The sequence below is a fragment of the Heterocephalus glaber genome, unplaced genomic scaffold (assembly GCF_053883595.1).
Source record: "Heterocephalus glaber isolate CG9 unplaced genomic scaffold, H.glaber_assembly_v1.0 deba00001571, whole genome shotgun sequence".
Taxonomy (NCBI): Eukaryota; Metazoa; Chordata; class Mammalia; order Rodentia; family Bathyergidae; genus Heterocephalus; species Heterocephalus glaber.
In genome coordinates, this window is record NW_028258356.1 from 8,236,663 (window position 1) to 8,255,084 (window position 18,422).

The following is an 18,422-nucleotide window of genomic DNA, read 5'->3' on the forward strand; positions in this document are numbered from 1 at the left end:
TATTTGCCATTTCTACTTCTTTGTCTGAGAAATGTCTGTTCATTTCAGATGCCCATTTTTGGATTGGGTCTTTAAGTTTGGAGGTCTGATTTTTTAAAGTTCTTTATAGATTCTAGAGAGTAGACCTTTGTCCGAAGGAAAGCAGGTAAAGATTTTTTTCCCACATTGTGGGTTGTCTCTTCACACTATGGGTGGTTTCTCTTGTTGTGCAGAAGCTTCTTTTTTAAAAAATTTATATATTAATTGGTACATTTTAGGTATACAATACATTTACATTTATCATTGGGTGTTTGTACCTGAACATGATGTATCTTAGTTCTTATTTTTTTCCCCGTTACCTATGCACCCTTCACCCCCTCCACCCTTCCCTATTTACATAGACTTTGTTTCCATTTTTTTTTCCTCATAATTTTGCCTTTCCTTTCTTCACTTTCCCCTTCCCCTCCTGCCACCCCTCCACCTTTGGACCTTTTCCTATTTCAAATTATCAATTGTTCATTTTAATCATTTTCATCCTTATTTACACTTTCAGTTTCTCACACTAGAGATACTATTCGGTATTTACACATGTGTGTCCTATTTATTTCACTTAAGAGTATGGCCTCAATATGCATCCATTTAGCTATAAATGTCTCTAGTTTCTCATTCTTTATGGCTGAGTAGTACTCCATTTTATTAAAAAAACCACATCTTCTTTATCTAGTTTCCAGTCGATGGGCACTTGGGCTGTTTCCAATCCTTAGCTATTACAAATTGTGCCTCTATAAACATGGGTGCACATATATTGCTGTGGTATGATTCTTTTAATTCTTTGGGGAAGATGCCCAGTAGGGGAATAGCTGGGTCAAATGGGACCTCTAGTCCTAGTTCTTTGAGGTATCTCCATACAGATTTCCACAGTGGTTGAACCAGTCTGCACTCCCACCAACAATGGAGAAGGGCTCCTTTCTCTCCACACCCCCACCAGCATTTGTTATTGGTTGATTTCTTGATAGCAGCCATTCTTTGTGGGGTGAGGTGGAATCTCAGTGTTGTTTTCATCTGCATCTCTCGAATGACCAGTGATGTTGAACATTTTTTCATATATTTATTTGCTGTTTTTACTTCTTTGTCTGAGAGATGTCTGTTCATTTCAGATGCCCAGTTTTGAATTGGGTCTTTGAATTTGGGGGCTCTGATTTTTTTCAATTCTTTATATATTCTAGATAGTAGACCTTTGTTTGAGGTACAGCTGCTAAAAATTTCTTTCCATATTGTAGGTTGTCTCTTAGCTCTGTTGGTCGTTTCTCTTGCAGTGCAGAAGCTTTTTAATATGATGAAGTCCCAGTTGTTGATTCTTTGTGCTAGTTCCTATGCTACTGAAGTTTTGTTCATAAAGGTTTCCTGGGGTTGTGATCCTCATTGTGTTTTCCTAGAATATTGTGTAAAATTCTTTGGAGTGCCAGTTTCGTATTCATGAAGCTCCTGAGGTGCTCTTTGTCAGGAAAGTATCTTCTTTCTCCATGAATTTTGAAAGATAGTTTTGCAGGGTACATCAATCTGGGTTGGAGGCTGTTTTCCTTTAGGGCTTGGAATACATCACTCCAAGTTCTTCTTGCCTTCAGGTTTGTGTTGAGAAGTCTGCTGTATTCTGATGGGCTTTCCTTTAGATGTGATTTGTCTTTTCTCTAACTGCTTGTAGAACTTTGTTCTTCTGTTGGGTTTCTGGAATCTTGACAATTATATGCCTATGTGTAGATTTTTTTTTTTTTGATCAAGGCTAGTTGGAGTCCTTTATGCCTCACTTATCTGTATGTCAAGTTCTTTTCCCCTGCTTGGGAAGTTTTCTGCCATTACTTCTGTGAACATTTTTTTATGTCATCTGCACTCTCTCCTCTTTCTTCATTGACTCCAATCAGTCTTATGTTATTCTTCTTTGTATCATCTAGCAGCTGCTGGATTGATTTCTTGTGGTCCCTTACAATTTTGAAGCAATTTTTCTTTTCCTGGTCAGTAATTGCAATCTTATCTTCTATATCTGAAATTCTGTCCTCACACTGGCTCATTCTGCTGTGTAGACTTTCAATGGCTTTTTTAATCTCTTGGAAATCTATTTGCATGTGTTTTATGGATTCCATCTGTTTCCTATGTTGGGATTCCATCATGTTCCTCTAGATTTATTTCTCTAGATTTATTATTTCTCTAGATTATTGTTCCTCTAGATTTCTCTAGATTTATTAATCATATCTTGCACTATGAGCTATTATCTGAGAAATTATTTCTGATTTCATTTTTTCCAGATCCTCTTTTGTTGCCAGTTCAGGGAGACCTGGTGGTTGAGTATCAGCATGTTCCAGCTCTAGGGGCTGGGGATTTAGCTTAGTGGTTCTGGAGCCTGCCTCACAAGCACAAGGTCCTGTGTTTGATCCCCGGTACCAAAAAAAAGAAAGGTTAGTTCAGAATGTTCCATCTCATTTCCCTTTGGGATTGCTGTAAGCGATGTGGAAGTCTGTTTTTGAGATTTGTTTACGTGCCTTCTCATTTCAATGGGAGGGGGTGGCAGGGGGTGTGTGTGCTGTTGGTGCCCACTCAGCTCACCTCCTCTGCACTGGGAGCAGTGGTATGGTGTTCTGGAAGCCCTTTAGGATAGAAACTCTTGACACTTCTTTTCAACCTAGTACTTGAAGTCTCAGCCAGAGCAATTCAATAAGTAAAAGAAATAAATTACTTAAGTTGGAAAGAAGTATGTTTAGTTTTATTTTTAGATTTTGTGATCTTATATATACAAAAAAAATAAATTGTGTACATGTACCAGCTCCCCATGAGGAATATAAGCATTATTTACTGAAAACATGTACTAATGAAAAATAAAAGCTGAAAAAAGTTCTTGAGATTTACCTTGAACATAAAAAGAAAATCTTAAAAAAAACCTGTTAAAAGTAGTAAATAAATTTGGTAAAATTGCAGGATACAAAATCAACCTACAAAAATAAGTTGTGTTTTTATACCCTAACAAAATGAAAATCTAAAAGGAAAATCTAGAAAATATTCTCATTTATACTAGCCTCAAAAAGGATAGGGCTGGGGATTTAGCTCAGTGGTTCTGGTGCCTGCCTGGCAAGCACAAGGTCCCAAATTCAATCCCCAGTACTAAAAAAAAAAAAAAAAAAGAAAAGAAAAAATAAAAAAGTACAGAATACTTAGGAAAAACTTTAAGGAGGTTAAAAAAATTTACACTGAAAACTATCAGACATTAATGAAAAAATTTAAAACACAAACAAATAAAAATATATTTCATGCTCATAGATTACAGGAATTAATATTGTTAAAGTTTCCATAGTACCAATGTTAGGGCCAGGGATTTAGCTCTGTGGTTCTGCCACCTGCCTCGCAAGTACAAGTTCCAGAGTTTGATCAATGGTACCGAAAAAACAAGACAAAACAAAAGTAAAAAATATTTAGAGTTGAGTATAATGAGAATAACACTCTTCATTGTTTTAGGGCTGGGGATGTAGCTCAGTGGTTCTGCTGCCTGCCTCACAAGTGTAAGGACCTGAGTCTGATACCCGGTACCAAAAAAAAAAAAAATCATTGTCTGAAAAGTAAACTTAAAATTGATTTAAAGATTGAAACGCAGGACCTAGAACTATAAATGTCCTAAAAGAAACCATAAATGAAAAATTTTATGACAATGATTTTTTTGGATATGACACTAAAATCACAGGCAGCAAATTCAAAGTAAACAAGTGGAACTAGATTAAAGTAAAAACCGTACAGCATGGAAGAATTAATAGAGAAATTAATATATAGAATGAGGGGAAATATTTTCAAACTATGTATCTGATAAGGGACAAATATCCAAAATATATAAGGAACTCACACAACTCAGCATAAAACCAAATACTGTAACTCATCTTAAAAATGGATAAAAGATTTGGATAGACATTTCTTTAAAGAATACACACAAATGGCTAACAAGAATACATGAAGATTCTTAATATCACTAAGCATTAAGGAAATGAAAATCAAAGCCATAATGAGGTAGCATCTCACACCTATTAGTAGGACCATTATCAAAAAACCGAAAGATAAGTATTGTTGATGAGGATATGGAGAAATTAGGACCCTTCTACATGGTTGAATCTGGAGAATTTTATGCTAAGTGAAATATACCTGTCATAGAAGAAGAAATATTGTGAGATTCCACTTAGATGAGGTATCAACAACAGTCGAACTCATAAAAGCAGAGAGAAAAATACTGGTTTCCAGGGCTAGGGGAGGAAAATTCAGGAGTTGCTCTTCAACAAGTATAAAAGTTCAGTTGTGCAGGGTGGATAAATTCTAGAGATCTGCTGTTCTTCATGACTACAGCTAACTATACAGTATTTCTTAAGAGGCTGGATTTCATCTTAAATGTCTACATTTTTTAAATAAAACCCTTTAACTATGTGGTGATCTCTTTAATCTTGTTTATATAAATTTATTCTGTTTTTAGGGTTCAGTAAAAGAAAAATTAAAATGGAGGCAGCAAAAAGAAGATAAATCATCCAAATATTACAACAGAATATTAATTTTTTTTCCTTTTTGGACATGCTTTGAAGGAACTGGTTGGAAATGACAAATGGGCTACCTTGTGCAATCAATGTTTTTAAAGCTCTTCCAAAATTTCTAGCAAAACTGCTATAAAGTTCAAGCTTTTTTTAAAGCATAAATTATTTTTAAGTGGTGACATTTATCCACCAATTTAAATATATACCATGTTCCAAAATAAGACTCAGCTGGCTGTTTATCCAAGTTTTTAAATATCAAATAATACTCTTAGACAAACAGGGGTAGTATTAATCTAAGAGCAATAATCAAAGCTGCGGATTTTTAAAAAATTAAATACAGCTTCAAAATCAAGTGTACCAGAAGGCAGAAAATATACCTTGACTTAGAGGTGCTGTCTGGCCAGGGTTTAGTTAAGGTTAGGTGTAGGGAATAGGGAAAAGGGACATTACCAGAACCCCTGCAGCGGGTCCTGGTCTCCTGTGAGCCATGACAGCACAAGGCAAATGAAAGAATAAAGACAGGAAATGAGACTTAGAGAAGAAGCTGTGTTCTGGGCCTAATCAGTGCTGCTCTGGGCAGCAAAGATGAAGGCACCTTGAGCTTGCCACTATTTATTGGGTTCATAGGGAGTAACAGATGATTCAGAGGGTGGTGATAATCCTGATTTGACAAGGATCTTATAATTGGATGAAATACCAGATGTCTTGGAGAGTGGTAGTAATCCTATGACCATGAGGATCTTATGTTGATGAGTATCTTATGTTGACTAGGATGGTAAAATGAGCAAAGATGTTCTTTCAACAGTAGGTGGTATGAGTTAAGATGATAAGAAATTTGTCCCTTAGGGCCAGGGATTTAGCTCAGTGATGCCACACCTGCCTCACAAGGTCCTGAGTTTGATCCCTGGTATCAGAAAAAGAAAATAAATAAATAAATAAGCACTTGAGAGAATTAAAAAAAAAAAGAAATTTTTTCCTTCCCAGATGAAACCTTTCTTTTACTACTTGGTTCTCAGGAACCAGGATATATTCAGCTGATGTAATCTTGCCCTTGAGCATCACAGCATCATGGAACCATTGAGGCTCAGCTGTGACCAGAGGCAAAAATGGAGTTATGTTTTGGCATGTCTTAGCCAGCCTGTAGGCAAGAAGACTAGGCCTAATCTAATTTAATTTAATCGTGAAATGATTTTTCCCCAAATTATGTAGAATGGCTCCCAACAATTAGGTTTAAGGTTAAGCAGGAAATACATCTAACACACTGAGCACTTAAAATATAATAGGTATTGTTTTAAGGAATTCTTTGTAATAATTCATTTAAGCTTCACACCCACCCATTGAAGAAGGTACTATTATCTGGTTTGTGTAGATAGAGACACAGCAACGTTGGTTAAGTAATAAGCACAGGATCATGTTGCTGATGAGCATTGAGGCCAAGATTTGAACTCAAGCAGTCTGATACTAATGCTTATACATATGGCCTTTGTGTAAGTTGATTCTGGCAGTGGAAGAGGGTATTTACAGCTAAGGAAATCCGTTCCTGATACACTCAGGATCTTGAATGATGCAGCACTAGATTCAAGACTGCTGAAGTTAGGGCAGAGGTTAAGAGCCACCTCCTGTTGCGTAGTTCACAGGTGTCTGTGGATAGGTTACTTTTCTCTGTAGTGTAGATCTGTTTCTTCATCTAAAAATTGAGCTAACAATTGCATCTAGGTGTTTCCAAAATTTAGTGTGCATAGGATTCCTAGAAGGCTGAAACTATAGTACATCCCAGGAATCTGCACTTTAAATAAGTACCTCAAGTGATTCTGATGCAATCTGTCCTTGGGCACCTTTGGGAAAGGCTGAATTGTGTCCATGTGAGTGATGAAATCATGCCTGTGAGACACAGAACACAGACCTGGCACTGGATTGTTGGGCCTAAGTGTCGCCTCTTATCTATTTCTGTGTTTCAGAGACAGACTTAGGTCAGGACGGAGAAAGAGATCTCAGATCTCAGATGATATTTCAGATAATGAGACAGTACAGTAAGATAATGAAAAATGACAATATCAAAAATAATGAAGATAGTCAATATTCTGGTATCCTCTGTTTTGAAATAGGTGTCATATAGAAATAGGAGATTATGGGCCAGGGGTTTAGCTCAGTGGTTCCGCCACCTGCCTTGAAAGTGCAATGACCTGAGTTCGATCCCTGGTACCAAAAAGAAAAAAGAAAAGAAAAGAAAAAAGACATAAGAGATTACCATTTCCTATTGTTCTCATCCTCAAATCCTTAAAAGGACTTAACTAGGTTTGCCTTCAGGTTTAACAGATCTGTTCTCCTCTCATCCTCATTTCTTCTCTGCTCATCCTCTCCCCATATTTCCTTACTTACTTGCATATGCCAATTTCTTTTACTGGGAATAATCTTTCATACTGAAGTTCAGTGTAAAATAAAAAAATCTAAATGTCTAGATGAGGTAATGTTCAGTTTGAATATGTTTCAGCAAATTGTCATTAGCCATTCAACAAATGCATATGCATACTTAATATTTCCTTGTTTTGATAAGTTAAGGGAATGAAGGAAACTAGAGTTCTTACTGTAACTAAAACAAGAGAAAGAAATTTGTAATGATGGGGAAGCAGGACAAGGTACAGCAAAAATACTGCAAATGAAATACTGACCTGTATCCATCTTGGGCTCATGTCCTTTGGAACTCTATAAAAGGGTAGTTTTGTCACACAATTGTAAATACAGGTAACTCTTTTGCATATTTCATGAACTTTTCTTGAATCAATTTAAAAACATTTTCTTAAACTTAGTTTTTAACTAAGGCAGAACTATACTGTATAATATCTAAGCCACAGAAATCTAGTCTAAAAATTGATCTACTGCCTATCTTGTCATAAATAAATGTGGTTATATTTTGTGACAAATATAACTCTCACAACCATTAAAATACCTTAAAGGGGAAAATTCATTTGAACATGAAATGGCATATCTTAGGGACTTAATAGATATTTGAAAATCTAACTCTGTTATAGTTTCTAAAATTTTGTGTATAATATGGTTCCTGGCATTTAAAAATGTATAATGGATGCCATAGTCAGCATTTACCTGACTTTAGACTTAGAATCACTTAGAAAAATGGTCTGATGCTTGAAAGTGCAGTAGGCATCTTATAATCATGAGACTGTACAGAAAATGCCATCTCCTAAAAGTGGAGCAGAAAGGCTGTGTGAGCCTGGGACCCTGATCAAAGCAATGAATAATTATCTTAGCTCAGCACTGCTTATGTCTACATCTTGTTATGTCAGAAAATAAACCCCTATTTGTTTAAGTCATCATAGTTTTATTTCTACTATTTGCAGACAAATGTATTCTTATTAATTAAGAAAAACCAAAATGATCCTGGGTGGTAAAACTTAACAAGAGTGGAGTGGCCAGAGGATTTTTTAAAGAACTATAATCCCTATGGTTCAATGTTGTTGACAGGGTTGCATTATTTTCAGTAAAATTACCTCAGTTAAATTTTGTAGATGGAATCTTGTAGAAATTAGGTAAAGACTGAATTTCTCATTTGGATAAAAAAGCTGCCTAATAGAGCATATATGGGTTAGGAGTCCCAAGGTCAAGTTGACTCTAGGGACATAAACAGATGTGGAATTCACAGTAATTTTGGGCTGGGCTCTAGACTTGCACAAATTGTGTTATCTAGGGTTGGGGTTTGAATCAGCTATACTTGGATATTTAGGGTAGGAAGGTTTTTGCTGGATAGTATTTGAATTGTATGTCTTTAATACAATGACCTTTATAGCAAATTAGCCAAATCCAAAAACCCTAATAGTACACACTTACTAGCAGATATCAGAATGTTTTTTAAAAATGATTTATTTTTCTTCTTCTAAATAGAGAAAAACTTAAAACAAAATGATGTGTTGGCTGTTGTGAATCATGCAGTGTAAGCATAGATGCAATAAAGAATGTTAGTCGTGTCTATGTTAGGTCAGGCAACCCTTGTTCTACCTTTTATCCACTTGGGAAGGTATAAAAGTTAAAACCACATTTCTTGATAGCAGCCATTCTTTTTGGGGTGAGGTGGAATCTCAGTGTTGTTTTCATCTGCATCTCTCGAATGACCAGTGATGTTGAACATTTTTTCATATATTTATCTGCTGCTTTTACTTCTTTGTCTGAGAAATGTCTGTTCATTTCAGATGCCCATTTTTGAATTGGGTCTTTGAATTTGGGGGGTCTGATTTTTTTCAGTTCTTTATATATTCTAGATAGTAGTCCTTTGTCGGAGGTACAGCTGCTAAAATTTTTTCCCACATTGTAGATTGTCTCTTAGCTCTGTTGGTGGTTTCTCTTGCAGTGCAGAAGCTTTTTAATAAGATGAAATCCCAGTTATTGATTCTTTCTGTTAGTTGCTGTGCTACTGAGGTTTTGTTCAGAAAGTCTTTTCCTATGTCAATGTCATCAAGAGTTCTACCTAACTTATCTTCCAGCAAGTTTGGTGTTTCTGTTTTAATATTTAGATCTTTAATCCACTTCAATCTTAGTTTAGTACACGGTGATAGGTATGGGTTTAGTTTTAATCTCTGACAGGTTGAAATCCAGTTTTTCCAACACCATTTATTAAATAGGCTATCTTTCTTCCAATGAGGGTGGTTGGCTCCTTTATCAAAGATGAGGTGGCTTAGTATGTCTGGAGTTGTTTCTGTATCTTCTAATCTATTCCACTGATCTTCGGATCTGTTTCTTTGCCAGTACCATGCTATTTTTATCACAGTAGCTTTGTAGTATAGTTTCAAGTTGGGGATTGTGATACCCCTAGCCATGTCTCTGTTGCCTAGAATTGCTTTTGCTATTCTAGGTTTCTTCTGGTTCCAAATGAATGTTTGGATTGTTTTCTCTAGTTCTGTGAAGTATATTGTTGGAATTTCAATTGGCATTGCATTAAATCTATATAGTAGTTTTGGAAGTATGCCCATTTTCACTATATTGGTTCTTCCTACCCAGGAGCAAGGGATGTCTTTCCATTTTCTTGTGTCCTCTTCGATCTCTTTTTTCAGAGTGCTGTAGTTTTCAGTGTAGAGGTCTTTTGCTTCCTTTGTTAGGTTGATTCCTAGATATTTCATTTTTTTTTGGATGCTATTGTAAAAGGAGTTATTTCCCAAATTTCTCTGTCAATGGGTCCGCTATTTGTGTATAAGAAGGCTATTGATTTTTGAGTGTTGACCTTGTATCCAGCTACTCTACTGAATCTGTCAATTAGGTCTAGAAGACTTTTGAACGAGTTTTTTGGGTCTTCTATGTAACGTATCATATCTTCAGCAAATAATGACAGTTAATGTGAAGTTATTTATTTATTTTTTTTGGTACTGGGGATCGAACTCGGGTCCTTGTGCTTGCGAAGCAGGCGGCGGAACAACTGAGCTAAATCCCCGGCCCAGTGTGAAGTTATTTTTAAAGATCAGTTTCATATATCTCAACTGTGAAACCACTACTACCTCTAAACACTCTGCAAGTTGGAGAATGAGCACTGGATTTACTAAACTTGAAAAATTTCATATCTACACACCCACAATAATATTATATTAGAAGCTATAATGTATCGGGCATAGAGTATTAGCAGTCTTCTGATTTCTGCTTTACAGATGATACCAATTAGGCTTATAGAGATAAAAAATTTGCCTAAGGTCATAAAGCTGGATGATAGTTCCAAAATTTGAAACCAAACCATTAACACTGTCTCTTCATGTTTCTGGTTCTTAAACATTGGAGATATGTAAGTATGTAAGACAAAGTTCCTGATTGCACAGCACTTATATTCTAATGAAATGAATATAAACAAATGCATGCAAGTGCTAGGAAGAAAAATTATAGTCAGGAGACTAAGAAGAAACTGAAAAGGACTGTGTGTGTGTGTTTTATGAAGTGACAAGAGAGAGCTTTCGTGATAAAGTATAAGGTGTGATTAAAATTGCATGAATGTTTAAAAATTTTTTAATTTATTACAGTAAAAGGTACATTGCCATTAATCCCCTTTAAAATAGCCCCTTCACCTCAACCACACTTAGCCCGTCACTCCTGCCACTTCCTGAAGCAGTTCTGGAAGCACTCTTATCCGAGCATCTTTAGTTGCACTATCGTAGCTGCCTTGGTGTCCTGAATGAATTCAAAATGTGTATAACTTTTATGGTCATTTCACTTTGAGGAAGGGCAGGATGGTGGCAGATCCAGTCAATAAAATGAATGTGGAAACACTGTAATGTTTTCATGAGCCTGCCTTTTTGTTAGATGGCACTCAGCAGCTGCATTCATTGTAGTTTTGATCATGACTTATAAAGAGACTCATGAAAGAAAAACTCTAGAATTGCTTCAGAAAGTGGCAAGAAGGATAGAATAAGTGTGTTCAGAGCAGAGGGGAGTGTTTTCAAGGGCATTAATTAAAATGTGTCTTTTAGTGTAATAAATTTTAAAAATGTAAATGTTCACTCTATATTTTGATCATCCCCTGTATTGCTTGAGCACAGACCTGCAGGAAATGAAGGAGTGAGCAATGTGGACGCTAGGATGAGTGCTCAAAATAGAAAGAGTGCCCAATGGGGTGAAAATGCCCCCAAAGAGTATTTTCCCATAAAAGAGCATTTCTTACACTACTCCTAAATTGGAGTAACAATCTTTTTCTACTTGCAGTGGTAGAAGTTTGAGCACTATGAAAGAATACAATTTCTTATGGTCCAATTTCTCACTTGTTATAGCTTATAATCTAGATGTCCCCCCAAAGCCTCATGTGCTCATAGGTGGAGCTTCTGGGAGGTGGCTGGATTATGGGTGTTTGGTACTGGATTCAGGATGTGATAATTGGATTAGGTGTGGATAATGAGAAGGCCCACCCTAGGTGTGGGTGGCACCAACCAATAGGCTTGTAGCCTGAATGGAATAAAAAGGGAAATGAAGGCTCACTGCTGGCTCCTTTCTGCCTGCCATGCCATAGACTATTTCTCTTTTGCCATGCTCTCCTGCCTTGGAGCCAGCTGAAACCTCTAAAAACTGAGCTAAAATAAACCTTTCTTTCTTTAACTTGTGGGTCTTGTATATTTTGTCCAAACAATGAGAAATTAACTAAGACACCAGCCTTAATTTTAGAAGTCTTTTCTCCTTACTTTATTATATCTACTCCCACCCTGGCGTTGCTTACAAAGAGAATATTGTGTGCCGTCTTTACATGTATGTAACATTATCTGGGCATCAGTGACCTATAATTGCATTAGTAACTAGGTCTTCTTTTTGTGGTAAAACAGAAAAGTAGTCTAAGGACTTTATACCCAAACTTAACTATAACATATCTTAGTTTCCTAAATTACTTTTATGGCTATAACAAATTACTGGCAGATGCATGGCTTAAAACAACAGAAATTTCTCTCACAGTTCTAGAGGCCAACACTCTGAAATCAAGGTGTTGACAGGGCTATTCTCCCTATGAAGATTTGAGGAAAGAATCTTTCCTTTTTCTGTTGCCTGCTTCCAATCCTGGGCTATGGTAGCTTTACTCTAGTCTTGGCCTCTATTGTTATGAGACTTTTATTTGTGTCTCCTCTTCCGTATAAGGATACTTGTGTGCTGATAAGTATTCTATCACTGTGATAAAATACCTGAGAAAATAAAAGGAGGGAAGATTTATTTTGGTTCATAGTTTTAATCTATGGTCACTTGGCCTATTTCTTTGAGCTTGTACAAGACAGAGCATCATGGTGGAGAGCACACTGTAAACCAAAGCTGCTCACTGGTGACTTGCAAACAGGGAGGCAGAGGGAGAAAGAGAGATGTAGGTCTGGGGTCCCTATGTCTTTTTCTTTTCTTTTCTTTTTTTTTTTTTGTCTTTTTCAATGATATATGCCCAGTGGCCACAATTCCTTCCACTAGGCCCTACCTGCTAAAGGTTCCATCAACTCCCAATAATCCCAGGACTATTCTTCAACACAAGAGCCTTTGGGAGTCATTTAAGACGCAAACTATAACAACCTCTTACTTGGTTAGAGCCTACTGTAATACAGTATGACCTCATTTTAACTTGGTCAGATCAGTAAAGAATCTATTTCTAAATAAGGTCACATTCTCAGCTTCCAAAGGGACATGAATGGGATATTCAACCCAATACAGAGGACACATCTCAAGTGTAAGTTGCCTTTCAGTCAGGTGAGAATCATCTCTTCCAATTCATCTCTTCCCTCACAAATTAAAATTGATTCTCAGGGCCCAGGATTTAGCTCAGTGGAACTGTGCCTGCTTTGTAAGTGCAAAGTCCTGAGTTCAATCCCTGGCAAACTCCCCTGCCCCTCAAATGGACAAAGTAAAATCGTTTCTCTTAAAATCTTTCATCTATAGCATGACTCAGCAAACTTTTTTTTTTGTAAAGGACCAGATAGTAAATACCTTAGGCTTTGGAATCTATCAGCTCTTCTGATATAGTGTGAAGAAAGCCATAGATAATACATAAACACACGGACAAAACTGAATTCTAATGAAACTTTGTTTACAAAAACAGGATGCTGGCTGGACCTGGCTTTGGGCTATGAAGTTTGCCAACTTCTAATTGATAGCATCAAGAAATTGCTTAAAAGGAGAAATATATAAAGATATCTAAATATGTTTGAACTATGGTATAATTTCAGTAAAATGTTAGTTTAATTGTGATTCAGAAGAAAATTAAATTAATAACATTTTCTAAGGAATTATAACCACTGGTTTTGTTATCGGATTGGGTCTGAGGGGGATCCCTGAAGCTGAAAGGACCTTAACCCATCCTTCTTGCAGAATAAATTTGCAGGTTCACTGACTCTTGTCATGAAAAACGGTTTTCAGGACTAGTTAGTAAAAGGCACAAGAAGGACTTTATAAGGCAGAAATTAAAAGGTATACACACAAAGAAATAGAGTGTGGCTCTTTTGAGAGAGATATTTATTTCCTGAAATAGGAAACATTTATGCTTCTCTCAAGGGGGTGGAAACCTCAGGAAAAGGTAGCCCACCCCCTAGAAGGATAGTAGCCTATTCTACAGGTAAGGACCCAGTTTTTGAGGTTTTTATTGAACAGGTAATTTTAACATTTTTTTAGATTCTGTGAACCTGCTCCTTTATCTTAGGATCAGGTTCTTGCTCTTTACTTTCTCAATTAAGCCAACTTATAGACTTTTAGTATTCCTGAGAAATTTTGAATGTGATGGGTCTTGAAGGAAAGGAGCCTAAATTTTACCAAGGGAACACTGATATGTATTGCCTTGGGTAACCTTGAATGAGGCCCATATGTTGCAGTCTTCTTAAAAACACAATTTTAACTTATGATTTCTGTGTCTCCTTTTACCTATCTTTTATTTCTTCTATTCTACCTTAGTTTAAATAACTCCTACCTTCCCTTCTGCGTCATATATTGAAAAGCATTAGAATGGGAGGAAAAAGTTCAGGCATGCCAGGTATTGGAGTTAAAGTGCTAGCTGAATGTTACTATGAATACAATGTGGTTTGTAGTATTGTGCAACAAAATAAATGTTGAAGCTATTCCAAGACATAGCCACAGCTGTAACCAAATAGTGCCAGTTTAGTCAAGTAAAAAATAGCGCACTAGAGTGCAATTTTATGTGTTATAGAAGATTTTCATAAACTTGGAAGTCTGGTTATGGCCACAGTGACGGGACCCAAGAGAAGCAAAAGGGATTTTACTCAATACTTAAAAATACAAAATAATAGCAAGATTACCTTAGTGAATAATCATCATGCCTATTAATTGTGCTACTTAGTCCATTGCAGGAGATATTAAAACAAAGCAAAGTTGAAATACTTAAACAGCAAGGGTGATACTTCTAGGGGAACTTTACCTTTGGAGAATGATATACATTTGAATGCTGTGAAGTGGTATGGGACTGATAGATATAGGAGGAAAATGCTATGGAAGGTAATAAATGATTTAATTCTCCTTGCCTACTATTCAGGCTACTGTACCACTGCTGGATCTCAAGGGTCTAACAAAAACATGCAATTTAGGAGCAGGGAAGTCTTCAAAATCCTGGCATATTCTGCTCACAGAGGCAACAACCTCAGTGAGGGGCATTAGCCCTGTGGAGATTGTCTTTTTTGGTTGTCCAGCAAATCCCAAGATCCTCAGCTCACCAGGATAAATGAAAGCAGATCATTTGTGCCTCCTCACGTTGAAGTGTTGCAGAGCCATATAGATGATATCATTGCTGGGATGATTTAGAAAGTTCAAATGGGGCCATTCTCTAGCAGTGGACACTATTTCTCTAGTGACAGATCTGAGAATTTTTTTACACAAGCTGGCCTGTGGACATATTTTTTGTCTGGGTTTCCTCCTACTGATACATGGGCAATATAAGCCTTGAGTTTATTATCTGTTGTAAGTTCTTGGGGCTGAGAGTGAAGTCATTACTCGTGTATGAGAAAGTGGAAGTGTGCATTTCAACATGGAAAAAAGAAAATAATGATGCTCTCTTAGGATTAAATCAGTAAAGTAACACTATACCTTTAAAGAAATATAGAAGTGTCCTAGGTCAAAAGGAAGAATGGACAGGCCCAGATATCTGGTCAATTTCAGAGGAAGGTGAGAGAAAGTGGTACTCTTAATTGTTTCTGTACCATCTGAAGGATTGTTGCAAACAAGATGGATGAGAGATGTAACCCAGGCACAGGAAGGAGAGCCTGAGGATCAGAATTGTTCTGTTGCCACTAGTGCAGTCTACTAGGTGAGTAGACTGGGTGCTGTGACCAGCTGGTGGACTATTCCTACCTAAGTGGCTAATGTACTGGTATAGCAGTATTGTTACAGAGTCTGTTAATTGTGCTGAGTGCTTTGTTATCACATCATTCAGTACTGACAAAACCTCAGCTGATGATTATCTTTCCCAATGTACATCTGGGATCATCAGTGCTCAGTGGGGTTAAATGATTTATTTGTTATTGAAATGGAAGACCATGTTCTTACCTCCCTGCTCTGTTGCCTCTCTTGTGTGCTTTTTTGCCTTGAGGTAAGGATATTAGGCCATAAAAATAACATCTTTAACTAACATATTTGATTTTTACTCATTGTTTTGGTTAGGGTAGAGTAACTGCTGTAACAATCTAAAGTATAAAGGCTCAAGCTCGATGAAAGATGTCATATGTTTAGTGCAGTGCTCAGCTCAATAAATATTAGCTATTATTATAAACCTGTCATACTTTCCTAAAAACCATTCTGTGACATATATTACTTCCAATTTACAGAGGAGGAAACTGAGGTTGCACAGCAAGTAAATGGCAGAGCTAGGACTGGAATTTCAATCATCCTTCCACCCATGAAACAATATCATCTTATAAATTAAATGGGGAATAACGAGGCTCTGGTATAAGAGGACTGAGAGCCTTATACTCCACTTAAATATTTTCAATACTAATTAGATCTAAACTGTACCTGTCAAAATCACTCTCGATTTCCCATCCAAGGGAGATCTGAAGAAGGGCGTGGCCTTCAGTGAGTCTGACAGCACCAACAGCCTGGCGACAAACAGCATCTGCAAATAGTTGCTGACACAGACCAAAACTCTAAGCCTGAATAACTTTTTCATTTCCAAAGACCTTTAAAATTACTTCCCTTTAGAGAGCAACCACAGCAGAGGTTATATTCTAAGAAAACAAGTTTGAGTAGAGAAGATAGAATTGTTTTTAAAAAATATTATTTTACTTTTTTAGAAGTCAGAAACCATATGGAATTTCCACTCTTGCATAGCTCATAAATGACTTTGCCTGGATTTCTTGAAACTTGACCCTCCTAACTCCAAACTCAGCAATGTGTGAAGATGAGTTGGTGTCTGGAAATGCTGCTCTAAGGGGCAGCCTGTTGCACGGGACAAGTTGCTTAGGAAGGCAGGGAGCCTGGGAAGTTGGGAGGCATGGCAAACCTTCAGCAACACATTTTGTCCCCATCTTACTTTTTAAACCTTAACATTTCTGTTTCTGGACTAGAAAAGTATTCCTCCTGTCTTTTGCTTTTGAGGTTTTCCAAGGGAATGAGGGTGGTTAGTACATTGCTTATGAGCATGTTTATTGCCATGATCTGTATTTCATTCCAATGAATGGAAACATCGGTGCTCTGTGAGCAGTCTAATTATTGGGTGCTCTGTGGTTTAATATGTTTTAGATTTTTGTTCAACATTAATTCGACGAAGGTGTGGTTGTGATTGAGAGGAATAATTTTGGTTTTTCACTAAGGCATAATTTTTGACTCTGGTAGAAGCAGGAGCAATATACGTTTACATAAAGAAGCTGTGGAAACTAGAGGTACGAGCCACATATTTCCAAAATATATATGCATTCATCCCTCTATATCTGTATGTTCTGTATCTACTGATTCAACCAACATGAGATAAAAATATTTGTTAAAAATTATATCTATTCTGAATGAGTATGGATTTTTTTGTTGCCATTCCCTTAACAATATGGTGTAACAACCATTTGCATAGCATTTACACTCAACCAGGGTGCCTCTCCAAGCCTCTTTGCAGATAGCTACGTGTCTGAGTTCCATCTGGTAAAATGTAAGTGGAAGTCATGTGCCTTGCCTCTAGGTCTGACTTGTAAAACCTCCTGAACAAGCTCCTCCCCCTCTTTTCTGCTCCTGCTCACCTGGATGAAAATGATAACTCAGGTGTCCTTGAAAACCATGTATTAAAGATAACAGAACTGCCACCTGGCTGCATGCTGAGGGAGAGGCATGCTGCCAGTGAGGGAGGGCTGCCTTTAACTTCAATTCGAGTGAGAAGAAAACTTATGTAAAGTTTGAACCATCATACATTTTGAGGTCCATTCATTACAGGAATATAACATACTCCAATTAATGCTCAATCTTCATATCATCCCTATGAGGAAGACACTCTATGTTTTTATTTCTACAGAGGAATAACTGAGGCCAAAAGTGAGACAGTGACTTTGTCACATTATACAAGTGGCACACCAAGATTCAAACTCTAGTCAATCCAACTACAGCCATACAGAGGCTGTACATATTTCCTTCAAGCTTGGAGAAGACCCTGCCAGAGTTTTAGAGCAGAAATTCTCACCCTACATTTACAAAGATGTGGGGAGGTAGTAATTTCACTACATTCTGAATCCAGTATAAGCAAGAGGAATGTGTTATAACAGTGTTAGAGTCTGACAGAATCTAGATTTTGCCATTTTCTAGCTCTATAAATTAGGCAAATCGTTTCTGGATTTCTCTGGACATCAGCTTTCCACTCTGGAAGATTAAAGTAAAAATTAAAATAAAAAATAAATTTGCTTAAGAATGGTTTAGTGAATGCTTAATTCTAATTTTGTTTTCATTTCCCCTTTCTTAAAACAATAACGTACCTTTCTTCCATACAACTGAATCTTTAAAACTCCTGTTATGGAATAGAAAGTCCTTCAAAAAATAAGGTAGAGTGTAAAAGAGATAACATTTTGAAGATTAAAAGAAATAATAAATATGAAATAGCAGAATGCCTAGTATATAATAAGTGCTCAGTAAAAAATCATCTTTTAAATAAGGCAAAATGGCCTTATTTGTACAGGAGTTAGGTTCTATTTCAGAGTTTCTGTTATGGTTTGGGTCTGGATGGTCCCCAAAGCCTCATTCAGTCAGAGGTAGCTGAATCTGCAATGTGCAATGCTGGGATTAAGGGCGGCACCACCCTATTCCTGATAGTGTGGATAGGATAAAAGAGGCAGAAAGAGGAGGTGAAGGTTTCTTCTTGCCTTTGCTACCTCGTGCACGTCATGTTGTTTCTCCTCTGTGATGCCTGTTTGCCATCCCTGCCTTGGAGCCAGCCGATTATGGACCGAAACCTCTATGAACTGTAAGCCAGATAAACCCCTTTCC

The 18,422-nt window shown here is 36.9% G+C and overlaps 1 protein-coding gene and 1 pseudogene across 1 annotated transcript in view; one reads left to right on the top strand and one right to left on the bottom strand.

Moving 5' to 3' along the window:
* The window catches only part of LOC147823672 (uncharacterized), a 239,325-nt gene that overhangs the window by 122,177 nt on the left and 98,726 nt on the right, over positions 1 to 18,422 (top strand). The window lies entirely within an intron of this gene.
* Positions 1 to 18,422, bottom strand: part of LOC147823673 (E3 ubiquitin-protein ligase RNF130-like) — a 97,529-nt pseudogene that overhangs the window by 68,906 nt on the left and 10,201 nt on the right.